Raw genomic sequence first — 13,447 nt, forward strand, 5'->3', positions numbered from 1 at the left:
GAAAGAGAATATAGCAGACAGCCTTTAAGATTTTTACCTTGAATGTAAATACTTTTTGAATCCCCAAAAACTTCACTGATAGCCTACTGTTGACCAGATGTTGACCAGTATTTACTTGAAAAAATATATTGGGAACTGCTTTTTTGTAAGAGAATGCTGAAAACTCTTTTCCAAAGATGTTATTATATTACAGCTTGAATTATATGTCCAAATATGCAGGGTGGCTTTTAAAAGAAAGGTGGCCTGGGGAGGGAATTTGTGTAGTACTAATTTGAATGGGAGGTGTTAGCTGCAGCAAAGTCTGTTTTCCAGCTTGGCATTAACTGATAGTTCCTGTAACTGACAAGGATTCAGATATACTTTTTCTTTGGCCTCCTGTTGATAAATCCATTTCTAGAAGATTAAAATCACATCTTAAGGTCTTGGTCATCGTCCTTCCTGGAACAGCAGTTGCAGTAATTCATGCAATTAAAAATGGGTCCTTACTGGATTGGAAGAAGTATAGACTAAGAGAATGACATGTAAAAAAGTCTGTGACTAATCATTAAAGTGTACTTACAGATAAGTGTTGACTTCACTACAAACCTGGAGAAGCATGAGCGTTGACCTTACTGTTGATTACTTGCTACAACCATCTTGTCATGCACTTTCCCATCAGTCCCAAGTAATGTCAGCATTTCTGGGAAAGAATTCAGCAAGCACTCTAGCCAATCATCTGCAAGTATGGCTACCCTGGAATATAATTTTTTAAACATAATTTCAGATTTACAGAAAAGTTAAGACGATTACATCAAATTCTCCCTTTACCCACCCCACCTCCTATCCCCCACCCCCAGTTCATTGGCTTTTTCTACTCCCCCCCCCATTGACTGTGTGTGTGTGTGTGGGTGTGTGTGGGTGAAATCAATATCCCTAACTATTTCAGTAAGTTGCCTTTGTTATACTAAAAATTTCAGTGTGCAATTCTTAAAATCAAGGTTTTATCTTAGATAGCCACAGTACAATTCACAAAATTGTGAAGTAAACATTGATATTATAATATATATTTGATTTTCTAGTATGGTGGTTCACAGCATGGATGTTATGGTAAATAATTCTTTTAATGAAAAGTGCTGATGAGCAAATCCATTGAATTGAGGTGAAAATGTTAGGCACTTTTCATAATAATTTTATGCAGAATTCTTTGCCGCTGATTTTCCAGCTTGTCTTACAAATGGGATTATTTCTCTTTCCTTCATAAGCCATTTTATCTTAAGGCAGCTCTCTTCAACCCTCTGTATACTTGGCAGTACCTGCATCAGCCCTGATATAACCCTGAGTAATGAATATCTAATATATTCATTCAGGAAAATCAGTAAATAGGTAGACAGACAAAGCTTTCTCTGGACAAGCTTTATCATCATATGTTAAGTTCTGACTTTAGGTCCATTTTAGTCTCACTTGAGGAAGAGTAACAATGAGGCACAGAAGTATTTATTCATAAGCTGGAGGATTTACCCTGGGAATAAGGAGTCAAAAGACTAGATCTTGGGTGGAAGAAACAAAGCAATAGGTAGAGAGAGGAGCTGAATTAAGCTGATGTTAAATTAGAAACAAAAACGGTTTAAAAACAAATCAGCTATTTAATTTTAGCATCTACTTAGTTATGTATTCAAGCTGATTTTTTTTTAAATAGCAAAATATAAATGTTCAAACATTTTTTACCTTACATTAAACCTGGACCACAAGCCACAAGATGACCGTCTCTCATTGCAAGATTACATCATTAAGGACTTAGTCCCTGTTACAGAGATATTCTTTGTTGCGTTGTTGTTGTTGTTGTGCACCAGTGGAGTACTAAATACAGTCCGTTCTGCCCCTGCCCCTGTCGGCTTGCATTATTAGCCAGACAGGCAAAACAGTTGGACATTAAGAACACTCACAGCGGCGCCTGGGTGGCTCAGTTGGTTGAGCGACTGCCTTCGGCTCAGGTCATGATCCTGGAGTCCCGGGATCGAGTCCCGCATCAGGCTCCCTGCTCGGCAGGGAGTCTGCTTCTCCCTCTGATCCTCCCCCTTCTCATGTGCTCTCTCTCTCAAATAAATAAATAAAATCTTTTAAAAAAAAAAGAACACTCACAGGGTGGGTAGTTAAGCTTCATAGGAGTGAGATGATAGATGTAGGAATATTTGACTTTTTATATGTATGTTTTTAACAAAAAGCCAAAAATTTGAATTAGTGTTTCACTCTTTACCCATTTTCCCACCCTACCCCTGTACTCAGTGTTTTTTCCATAAAGAACAGCTGTTTTCAGTCTTCTGGCAAAAGGCTCATGACCAGATCAGGTGTAACCCTTAGGCATGTCATTCATGCTTTGGAGACCAAGTATTGGTGGGGTGGGGGGGAGTCCATTATTATTTGAAGACTTCTGGACTGTTCCTTCCTTCCAGGCCTCTTCAGATATAATCAACGGTAGAAATAAATGGCTGTAGTCACATGTACTGTTCAGTTGCTCAGGACAGTTGTATACATTTGAACCTTAAAAAACACGGGTCAGGGGCACTACCCCCCCCAGTTGAAAATCTGGATGTAACTTTTGAATCCCCAAAAACTTTACTAATAGCCTACCGTTGACCAGATAGATGAAGCCTTACTGAGAACAGAAACAGTTGATTGATAAGGTATTTTGTATGTTATATGTATTATATACTATATTCTTACAATAAAGCTAGAGAAAAAGAAAGTTTTATTGAGAAAATCGTAAGGAAGAAAAAGTACATTAACAGTACGATGTATCCAGAAAAAACAAAATCTGTGTATAAGTGGACCCTCTTTAAAGCAGTTTAAATTTGTGTTAAGGGTCAACTGTAGTTTTGTAAGGTATAATTTGAAAACCTCTAGGCTTCATGTAACTGCAGAGTAAGTAGAAGTCTTAATCCATATTTTTAGGCAGTTTAACTTCTAAGTGAGTATTCTAAGAAACTGAATGAAAATAGTATGCCTATCTTACACATAGTTATAGAAAAATATGGATAATTCATGGATTCTCTCAAATTTCCCTTTGGATAAATGAAAATAAACTGTGGCTGATCTTAGTTTTTTGGAAATACTGGAAAAGAGAGAACAGAAATTCAAGACCAGTCTTAGCACTCTGAGAGTCTTAAAACCCTAATGGTCATGGACTGAGGTTTGTGGTCAAAGAACAGAAATTAGGGGACTTGGGCATGTGACTTTTGAGAAGTATATCTTTCTCTTGGGTTTCTTAATCTTGCTTCTCTCTCTGTCTCACCTTAATAGTGTTACCTTATTCTATACTGATGTTATAAATGTAATATTTTTTAAAAAATCAACGCATTGTAATGTTGTTGAACTCTAAAATATCCAAGCAGGTTATAAAAACGAAAGATTATCTGTTGAGGGTAATTTGTCAGTTACAATGAGTAACTGAAAAATCTGTAGGGAGAAGTAATATGGTTTAGTTGGGTAGGCAGGACAGGTCTTGCTGATGGAGAAACTAAAACAAGGAAGTGACACCTCTGTAGGATGGAGTTCCTGGTGATACCCTTTAAGTAAATAGTGCAGTAGGAAAGCATTTAACCAACAAAGATGGTGGCTGCAGTTTTTCAGATGAACAAGTGGTTTGTGCCTATCCACCCTCATCTGCCTTTTTAAAGAGACCTAGTATATGACCTGTAGGGAGCATCAAGGTAGTTGAGAAGAGAGAGCTTTGACTTCTGTCTGTGGAGTTCATGAAAAGGCAAGAAAGCATGTTTTACCATTTCTGACCATTAAAAGAAATAAAATTTCAAATGAAAATAACTGGCTTTCCTTTTGCTATTAGGGGAAAATCCTTATTTATATCATCCTATAATAGTAAAGAAACTTTTTTTGACAGATTTCTAAAATTAACATGAGAGAAAATTAAACACGAAGCTGATTTTGTATAAATTAAATACTATGAGTACAGTCCACAGAAATTCAAAGAGTTTGCAGGAATGGGAAGAAAATGGTAGGAAGAGTAAGTCTTATAAATCATATTCTAAGAGCAGAGGACAAGTAGGATTATCAAGAGATGTATCTAGAGAAATTGCACAATTTTATTTAGATAAGAAGATTCTAAATAGAACAGAAAGGGGTGCTTGTTTCTGTTCCCATACTTGCCCTAGGATCTGCTCCCCTCCCACCACCCCTGTCCCACCTGAGGCAGCTGGGTCTTTGTGTACATAGGAGGTAGCAGAAACTAGTCTTAGCGGTTAGGTACTTCCATGGAAGGTGCATAAGCAGAGTGTTGAAATGTAATAACCATTGGAGACAGGATAGCAAAGTGGTTAAGAGCAAGGACTCTAGGCCACACACTCTGGGTTCACACTCTTAACTCTTCTTCTTACTAGCTTTGTGTGATCTTTGGCAGTTCACTTAACCCGTGCCTCAGTTTCCTCATCTTAAAAATTAGATGGGTAATAATAGTACCCACCTCATACCCTTGTTACAAAAGCTGAAAGAGTTAATATATGTACAGTAGTCTGCCCGTGGCCTCCTTTCCACTGGTTCCCTTTCCCAGTTTCGGTTACCCACAGTCAGCTGCGGTCCAGAAGCAGATGATTCTACTTCTGATGTATCAGCAGAAAGTTAGTAGTAGCCTGAATCTACATCATAACGCCTACATCATTCAGCTCACGTCATCTCATCATGTAGGCATTTTCCACATCACATTATCATAAGAAGAAAAGGACAGTATAATTTTGAGAGAGAGAGGGAGGCCACATTCACATAACTGATAGTATATTACTATAATTGTTCTATTAGTGTTGTTAATCTCTTAACTGTGCCTAATTTATAAATTAAACTTTATCATAGGTATGTATGTATAGGGAAAAAACATCGTATATTACAGGGTTTGGTACTGTCCGGTTTCAGACATCCACTGGGGGTCTTAGAATGTGTCCCCTGCAGATAAGAGGGAACTACTGTAAAAGCATTTAGAAGGTGCTGGTACAAAATAAGTGCTTTATGTTAGTACTTATTATTGCAGTTATTACTGAAGTTTAACTTAAGGAATCTCTTTTACCATGTTCCCCTACTGTGATGGTTGCCTTAAAAATGAACTTGGACAAAAGGTTACTGTATGTCCATATATATATGCCATTCTTGAAATGACAAAATTGTAGAAATGGAGGGTAGATTAGTGTTTGCCAAGGGTTGCCAGGCAGCAAGGGGGGAAAGAGGGAGGTAGTCCCCTGCTATAAAAGGGCAGCTTGAGGGGCCCTTGTGGTGATGGGTATAGGATGACTGTATCAGTGTCCTGGTGATACTGTATTAGAGTTTTACAAGATGTTACCATTGGAGAAAACTGGGTGAAGGATACATGAGATTTATTTGCATTATTTTTATAACTACATGTGAACCTGTAATTATCTCAAAATAATTAGGGCGCCTGGGTGGCTCAGTTGGTTAAGCGACTGCCTTCGGCTCAGGGTTATGATCCCGGAGTCCCGGGATCGAGTCCCACATCGGGCTCCCTGCTCGGCGGGGAGTCTGCTTCTCCCTCTAACCCTACCCCCTCTTGTGCTCTCTCTCTCACTCTCTCTCTCTCTCAAAGAAATAAATAAAATCTTTAAAAAAAAAAAAACAAACCCAATTAATGATAAAAGGAAAATGGGCTTGAAGGATTCCTGATAGAGAAAAGTTGGCAGTTAAAGCCATGTATGTGTCTGAGCAGACAGATACATATTAAGGTTAATAAACATGATGGAAGGAAAAATTTGAACCAATTGGGACTGAAGAAAGGGGGAAAGATAAACAACGGTTTTATTTCCCTAAAAACCCATCACTGGTGTTCTCCAGGTACCTTTGCTCCTGAGACTGTGAAAGGGTCTACTAAAATAAGAAGAAGGTAGATGAACAAGTTATATGCAAAAAGGTATTTTTAAAAACAGGCTCCACAGAAAAGAATGTGGAGATGACAAAAGTAAGCAAAAAACCATCTGTCTGCATATATACAATATAGTTCTTAAGTTCAAGAGATAACTTTTCTGACCTTTCTATTTCTTAATCACCTGCCCGACAGAATTTATCACTTCCACATTTTGTGTTCATAGCATTCTGTTCATATATTAATATGCCACTTACTATGCTATAGGTTTATTTGTAAATATGTCTTTCCATCTGGATCGTGGCCTCCTTAGGGAAGAGATCACTACCATATGCAGATCTCATTTGCCAGTTCAAAGCCCAGTGCCTGGCATACACTGGGCACTTGAGAAATAATTAATGAAATATTGGCTGTTGTCATGGCTCTGAACAGAGTGGTCATTAATCTTAAGGCCTAAATAAAGTAGATCAAATAAACTGAGAATATTACTCTACTTAATGAGATTGTGATTATTTTTGTAAATGAATTTTCCTGAACCTTTGCTTTGTGTTTTTTAATCTGGTGAAATTTTTCCTTAGGTCTAAAATAAGGAAGAATTTAATTTATTTTTATTTATTTATTTTAAGATTTTATTTATTTGACAGAGAGAGACACAGCAAGAGAGGGAACACAAGCAGGGGGAGTGGGAGAGGGAGAAGCAGGCTTCCTGCAGAGCAGGGAGCCCGATGCGGGGCTTGATCCCAGGACCCTGAAATCATGACCTGAGCCGAAGGCAGACGCCCAACGACTGAACCACCCAGGTGCCCCTAAAATAAGGAAGAATTTTAAAGAGATGAGCGATTTAGCAGTAAAGAGATGTCTTATAGTAATAATTAGCAACAGTATAGTCAGTCAGGAGAAGAAGGGCAATCAGAAAAAGGCCAGGAAGCTATCAGAAAGGAAATAATTGGAGGAATGATTTGTCACCTCTGGAACCAACTTTAGTCACGGGGAATGCCATCATACTATAAGAAATCATGGGCTACAACACTTGGAGCTAGCTCATCTCCTAATGTTTGCCTAAGCCTCCATTCCTTGCCCTGGCATAGATGGACTGGGCTGATTGATTACACAGTACCTGCCCTCACTTGTGCCAACCCTGAAACCATGTGGATCTGTCAGGTGCTTGCTGGAAGTTTTAATTTCTGGTCCTGAATATGTAACAGAGGAGATGTACAATTAAAAATCTCCTTTCTTGTAAGTTAAATTATGCCATTAAAAAACAGATAAGTAGATAATCTAGGATATGGTATATTCCACAGGAAAACTAACCAGGACTGTTCAAAAGTCTAGGTCATTTGAAGGCAGGAACAAGCAAATGAAGGAAAACAAACATTTTGAAGGGCATACTGTCCTAGATTAAAAGGGACTTAGACATAGGATCCAAATGTAACACATAAAACTTGATTGGACATGCCTTTGAGAACAGTGGGGATAATTTGGATATGGACTGAATATTAGATGACATTGGGGAATTATTCTTGATTTTCTTAGGTGTGATATTTTGGTCATGGCAGGAAATGCCCTTATTATATTAGATGTGTGTATTAGGTATTTTGATGTGTGCAAATTATTTTCAGATGATTTGGGGGGAGCATAAATATGGAGGGGAGAGAGAAAACAATGTGACAGATTATTAACAGTTGTTGAATCTGAATGGAATGTGCACAGGTGTTTATTGTACTATGTGAATTTTTCTATGTGTTTGAAATTTTTCAAAATGAAAAGCTGTGTGAGACCTGAATATTTTCCTCCTGAATTTGGAAACAAGGCAAGCATGTCCTTTTCAACACTCCTATTTAGCATTATGCTAGAAGGCCTAGTAAACACAACAGGCAAGAAATAAAAGGCATACAGAGTAGAAAGAAAAGTTGAGGGAGAACTGCTTCCTTGGGACTGTTGGGCTCTGGTGCCATGATTTTGATTGTTTTATGTAATGGAGAGCTGCTCTCCTCACAGCCCATTAGCTTTTCCTACTTTGATCCATTGATGATCCATAATCACTTTTTTCTGTCTCAAGATGTGCCACCAGAATCAGTTTCCAGCTTCTTGTCCAGCAGGAATCAGGTGAAGTTGGACTTTGGAGAAGTGAGAAAACTGATCCCAGTCTTTAATACGTGCCTTTGGGACTTGTGGGTATTCCTCTCCCACATGGGTATACAAATTATCATGACTCATGACTTCCATGTGTTTTGCTGCTCTTTAAGCTGTCTTCTAACCAAAAAAGTCCCTACAGAAGCAGCTTTTGCATTGCTGTCATCACAACCAAAATCAGACCATTAGATGATACAGTTACTCCCAAGAAGGTTTCTGATGCCTTGTGTCTTTTGAGCAGATTGAGGACAAAGAACCCAAAAGTCCAGGTGCACTCCCACCATAGTCCGCTCCACCCATCACATGCCTCAGGTCTCCGAGTCTTGTGTTCCCAGCAGGAAGGAAGGGTCAGAGGTCTGTTTTCTGTCTTGAGGTTGTGATGGTGAAGGAGACCACCCTCAAGTATCACTAATAGCAAAACAGAGAGCCAGAGAAAATAACGGGGGGATGGAAGTGGAGCTGGATGGAGAATAGAGGGATTAATGCTTAAGAATAGTACTTCCTGACAGTTTTGAGAACAACTTACCTTTAAAATGGTTATGATCTAAGACATAGCATTGCCGGTATATTTCAGCCTAGATTCATCTCCATGTCATATATCCAGTATATATGAAGGCATTCTCCACAAAACTTTAATAATCAACCCCTTCCAAAGACTTGAACTTCTTTCTTTGTCCATGTTTTTATGTCCATGTATTTTTAACAGGTGTTTCATTCCAAAATTGTTCTAGGGCCATTAGGAAAGTAAGAAAGGAGGGGGAAACGCCAGTAGAACAAAGTGGGGAAACAGTGTTTAATGGGTAATGGCGAGTTTTGTTTTTTTCTCGTCAAAAAAAAAAGACCCATTGAGTCTTTCAGGAGAGGATGAATTTAATCCCTGCATACACTGAAAGCAAAGCATGAGGAGAAACAGAAAGTACCTATAAAACAAATTTTTGGGGGTCTCTTTTATCAATTATTCCAGTGAGAGTGTGGTATTTTTCATGGACAGAGGTTTTAGCAGCTTAAGCTCCTTTTAAATGGTCGAAGGAGAGACAGCAGGGATGTGTGAGGGTTCATTAATTATTGCTCTTACTGATGTTTGCACAGGCTGTTGGGATCATAAATGTCAGTCTGTCAAGAGACTGTGATAGGTTCTGAAAAAACTGATTGAGTGCCTCAAAAGCTGTCATACAGCCTGAGATTAAACAGATTCATCTTTCTTTCTTACAAGTGAGGGAAGGTGTGGGTGAAGCGAATGAGGAAGGCTTCCCTATCTTTTTTGCCACTTTGCTTCTCCCCCTTTCCTATTCTAAATTGTGAGTGTTGGCTTGTACAGAAGGCTGAGAGCATGCCTGAGATGTCAGAAGGCCACAGTCAACAGTTAGTGGCCCTGGGTGTGTGCATGCTGCCCGCTGCACAGTGATGGGAGATAAGAGAGATTGGGATTCAACTCTGACAGGCCTGACACAGTTTATTTGGAAATTTTCAGGAGAGAACATGAGTAATAAAGACAAGAACGGTGGCAGTAAGGAACAAACGTGAATTTCTGTCAGAGACCAAACAGAATTTTAAAAGAAGTAGCTCTGTTTGTTCTCCAGTCAAGCTTTCCAGTTAAACTGTGTTCCTAAATTGAAAGTCTTACCACTGTTTTCTGCGATTGGCTAGGAAAGTAAAATTAGAAGAATTTCTCTTCTCAGAAGGTGGGTGTTCTTAAAATCTCTGTACTTGTTTCTTAACGACTGAGCCACCCAGGCGCCCCTCTCTGTACTTGTTTCTTTGTCACAAATTAAGAAGTGGTTTCCTTCAAACCTAAGGAGCTGATAGGTTAAAGTACTTAAGATTTTCCTTTCTCATGTGATCACATGAGGTTGATTCTTGATCAAACTTTCCTTTGACTTAGAAGATCTGATGTGAGGGTGCCTGGGTGGCTCAGTTGTTAAGCGTCTGCCTTCGGCTCAGGTCATGATACCAGGGTCCTGGGATCAAGTCCCACATCGGGCTCCCTGCTTGGCAGGAGGCCTGCTTCTCCCTCTCCCACTCCCCTGCTTGTGTTCCTGCTCTCGCTGTGTCTCTCTCTCTGTCAAATAAATAAATAAAATCTTTAAAAAAAAAAAGATCTGATGTGATATCTTTCTCATTCTATTAAACATAGGCAGAGGAAGAGGGCATCTGGTGAGTACCAAGCACTGCGCACCCAGCATGGGAGTGTGGCAGCTCTTGCGTGGGTATATGCAGGCCTGATTTATGTTCTCAAGAAAAAGCATACTGGAAAAAATGTGCTTTGTTGGCCCTTTATGAAGGACCTTAATTAGAAGTCACTCTTAACTCCTGGGGTGGAAACAGTTTCTAGCTTGCCACTACAGCTCCTCCTGCTGCTAATGAGCATGCTCCTTGCAAGGACGTGTTTCTTCTGACAGTTAAAGCTGCATGTAAGAGTTATTTCTGTTCACCTTTCTCTCCATGTTTAACCCTTACTGCCCAAGTTCAGATTAAGCAAGTAGACTGTTGGGTGTTTTCCATCATTGTTGAGGAAGCTAAAAATGTATCACGGTGACAGGAATGATGTTTGCAGGCAAAAAGTAAATAATCAAAATTTAATTTATTCAGATATGGACAGCAGATGAGGATTCCTTTAGTGTTGTTTTGGATCTTTTCTTTCTGGTAGTCCTTTTTAATTTCACATAAAATTTATAACTGAATAGTTGAATTATTTAGTTCATTATTAAGCAATTAGAATCCCTGCCCTGGACATCTGTTAATCTCTTATTTAGGCAGCTCACCCCATGGCACAAAGTTTCGTTAAGTAATTAGCAGAGGAGATGTAAATTTCTTATGCAGACATGATGGTGATCCTGTAGACCACTATTTATTTCATTAGCTACTAATTAAAACATTAAGTTGACTTGTGAAAAAATGTCAAAGAATGGTTTCCTTCTCCAAGAAGTTATATATAACCAGTCACCTTCCTGGATGGCAGCATGTGGAGGGTGGTAAACAGTTTAGGGAGCTTTTTTCCCCCCTCCCTCTTTGTGGCAGGGAGCATTAGAGGGCGCAGGGATTCCTTTCCATTTAATAGACCATTGACTGAGGGAAGATAAGTGGGCATATTCCAGAACATAAAAGTCATGGATCTCTTAATGTCTAGGAACAGTTCCTTGATTCTAAAAAAAAAAAAACCACATTCTGATAAACTTTTCATCTATGTTGGTTTAGAATCACTGAGGACTGCTTCTCATGGTTCAGACTTTCTATACTGGATGCCTTTGGTCTTAGACTTGTCTGGATGCCTAGACATTGACTCTTAGAGAACCGGCTAGGGCTCAGTGGTCTTTTAGGATGGCCAAGGCAGTGCAACCAGAAGCTCTTGGCAGCATCAGAAAATTCCCTTAGGACCCATTATTTCTGGAATGTCATCTACCTCCTGACTACCAGAACAAATAACTCCATAGTCTTTATATAAAACGTGGAATGGGGAAAGGGAAATTTCAGCATGAGATCATGCAAATTTGTTCCTTAGTTTTGTTATTGAATGCCCATTGGGCAGACAAGATAGGGAATTAGAGGACAAGACAGACCTCCTCTCACATTTGTGAGTCCCATCAAGTGGTTTGTTTGATAATGACCAATGATGATTATGATTCCCAATCTTAGGAATCATACATTAAAAAACATTTTCTTACATATCCCTCCCTTGCTTATTTGAAAATAGTTAGCTATGGATATAGCATTGCCATGCTAAAAGGAAAATGTTCTCCTTGTAGCAAGTTTGCTTTAGAAATGGGGATGGATAGATAGCACATTTGACGGTTTAGGACAGAGTCATGTGGAAAACAGCCTTGAATGTGAACTCTGTATTTGCAGACACATGCTCAGTTCTATCAGATAGCAGTGTGAATGAAAGAGGATTAGGATCTGAGTGGTCCTCTTTTACATTAGAGGCATACTGGCATCATGTCAAAGCTCTCTGGATTTTAACAATATTAATAATGCAGAGGCTTCAACAGCCTCCCCTTCTTGTATGGACTCCTCTCCTCCCCACCCCATGCTCCAGGGTTGGGAGATAATTTCTTTTAAGGATGCTCCACATTTAGGACCTTGTCTCAGAACAGACACCATTTTTTTGTTATGGCTCCACTCCAGAATTTTCTCTTCTCATTAAAAAAAAAAAAGTATGTCTAAATAGTTATTAATACAAATTGTGCCATTGTTGGTTTGTGAAAAAGGACCTCCCCTGGAGAGCACTGTGGCTCATACAAGGTGAATTCCTTTTGGCTGGATGCTTTGTAATGATTTACATTTAGATTGTTGCTTGTTGCTGTTGTAGGGGAAGGGGCCCTGTCTGTGGCTGCCTCAGTCATCACACCGATTGGGTTTGGACAGCTTTGCTCAGCAGAGCTGGGAAATAGGCTGAACTTGCTTTCAATTGTTTTCATCAAAGGCCTTGTTTAGTTGGTTTGTATTGGGGGAAAATGTCATGTAGGAATGGAAGAACTAAATGAGATGAAAAATGAAGTTTACAATTGCTAAGAATGGTGCATGCCTTCCATAAGTCAGTGCACAGCGTACTGGGCTGAGCGGGGCGGGGCAGTGAGTGCTCCCTGGTGACATGCAGTGTCTTCACAGGGGTGGGGGGGGTGGCGCTGGAGAAAGAGGTACACAGCCTTAACTGAAATACATCCAACAGTCTGCTGCTTCTCACTAGGGCCACTTTAAATAGAAAATCAGAACTGCCTAGGAGAAGATTCATTCATCTAAGAAATATTTATTAAGTTGTAGGCATTGTAGGCAGATTATGAACAAAGCAGGTGAAACTTCCTGCCCTGCAGGATTTTATATCCTCTGTGAGGATAATGTTAAAAGGTACAGTGCTGTGGAGGGATAAAAGGCAGGAGTTGGGAGGAGGGGAAGTGCCAGGGAAGGGGAATAAGAGTGGTCTAGATAGGGTGAGCGGAGAAAAAGATGTTGAAAATGTGACTTTGAAAGACTTAAAAGAGGTGAGTTCCATGTAGATCTGGGTAAAGAGTTCTAGACAACTGGAAGAGAAGGTGCAAAGGTCCTGAGGTAGGAGACAGTCAGGAGGCTAGTGTGGATGGGGTAAAGGGAGAGAGCAGCAGCAGATGAGGTAAGAGAGCAGAGAGGAGGGCAAATCATGCAGGTCCTTGTGAGTGCTGTAGTAAGTATTTGAACTTTTTCTCTGGAAAAGAGCTATTAAAGGGTTTTGAACAGGGAAGTGAAGTGACTCTAACCTGATTTTTAACAGGATCACTTGGCTGTGGAGAACAAGGACTGTAGGAACAAGGGGGTGGGCAGGGAGACCAGTTAAAAGGCTATTATACTAGGCTGGATGTGAGATGGTGATAGCTTGGACCAGGATGGAGATGGTGGAGGGGTGAGAAGCGGTGGGATCTGGATCTGTTCTGAAGAAAATAATTTAGGAGACTCCCTTCCAGAGAGGGGTTAGCACAAAGCCCTTTGGAACCC

General features: G+C 39.7%; 1 protein-coding gene across 3 annotated transcripts in view; it reads left to right on the plus strand.

The window, feature by feature from the left end:
- Positions 1–13,447, plus strand: part of ZFAND3 (zinc finger AN1-type containing 3) — a 338,039-nt gene that overhangs the window by 290,080 nt on the left and 34,512 nt on the right. The gene's annotated exons all lie outside the window — the stretch shown is intronic.

The sequence above is a fragment of the Leptonychotes weddellii genome, chromosome 8 (genome assembly GCF_054177405.1).
Source record: "Leptonychotes weddellii isolate Sample4059 chromosome 8, ASM5417740v2, whole genome shotgun sequence".
Lineage (NCBI taxonomy): Eukaryota > Metazoa > Chordata > Mammalia > Carnivora > Phocidae > Leptonychotes > Leptonychotes weddellii.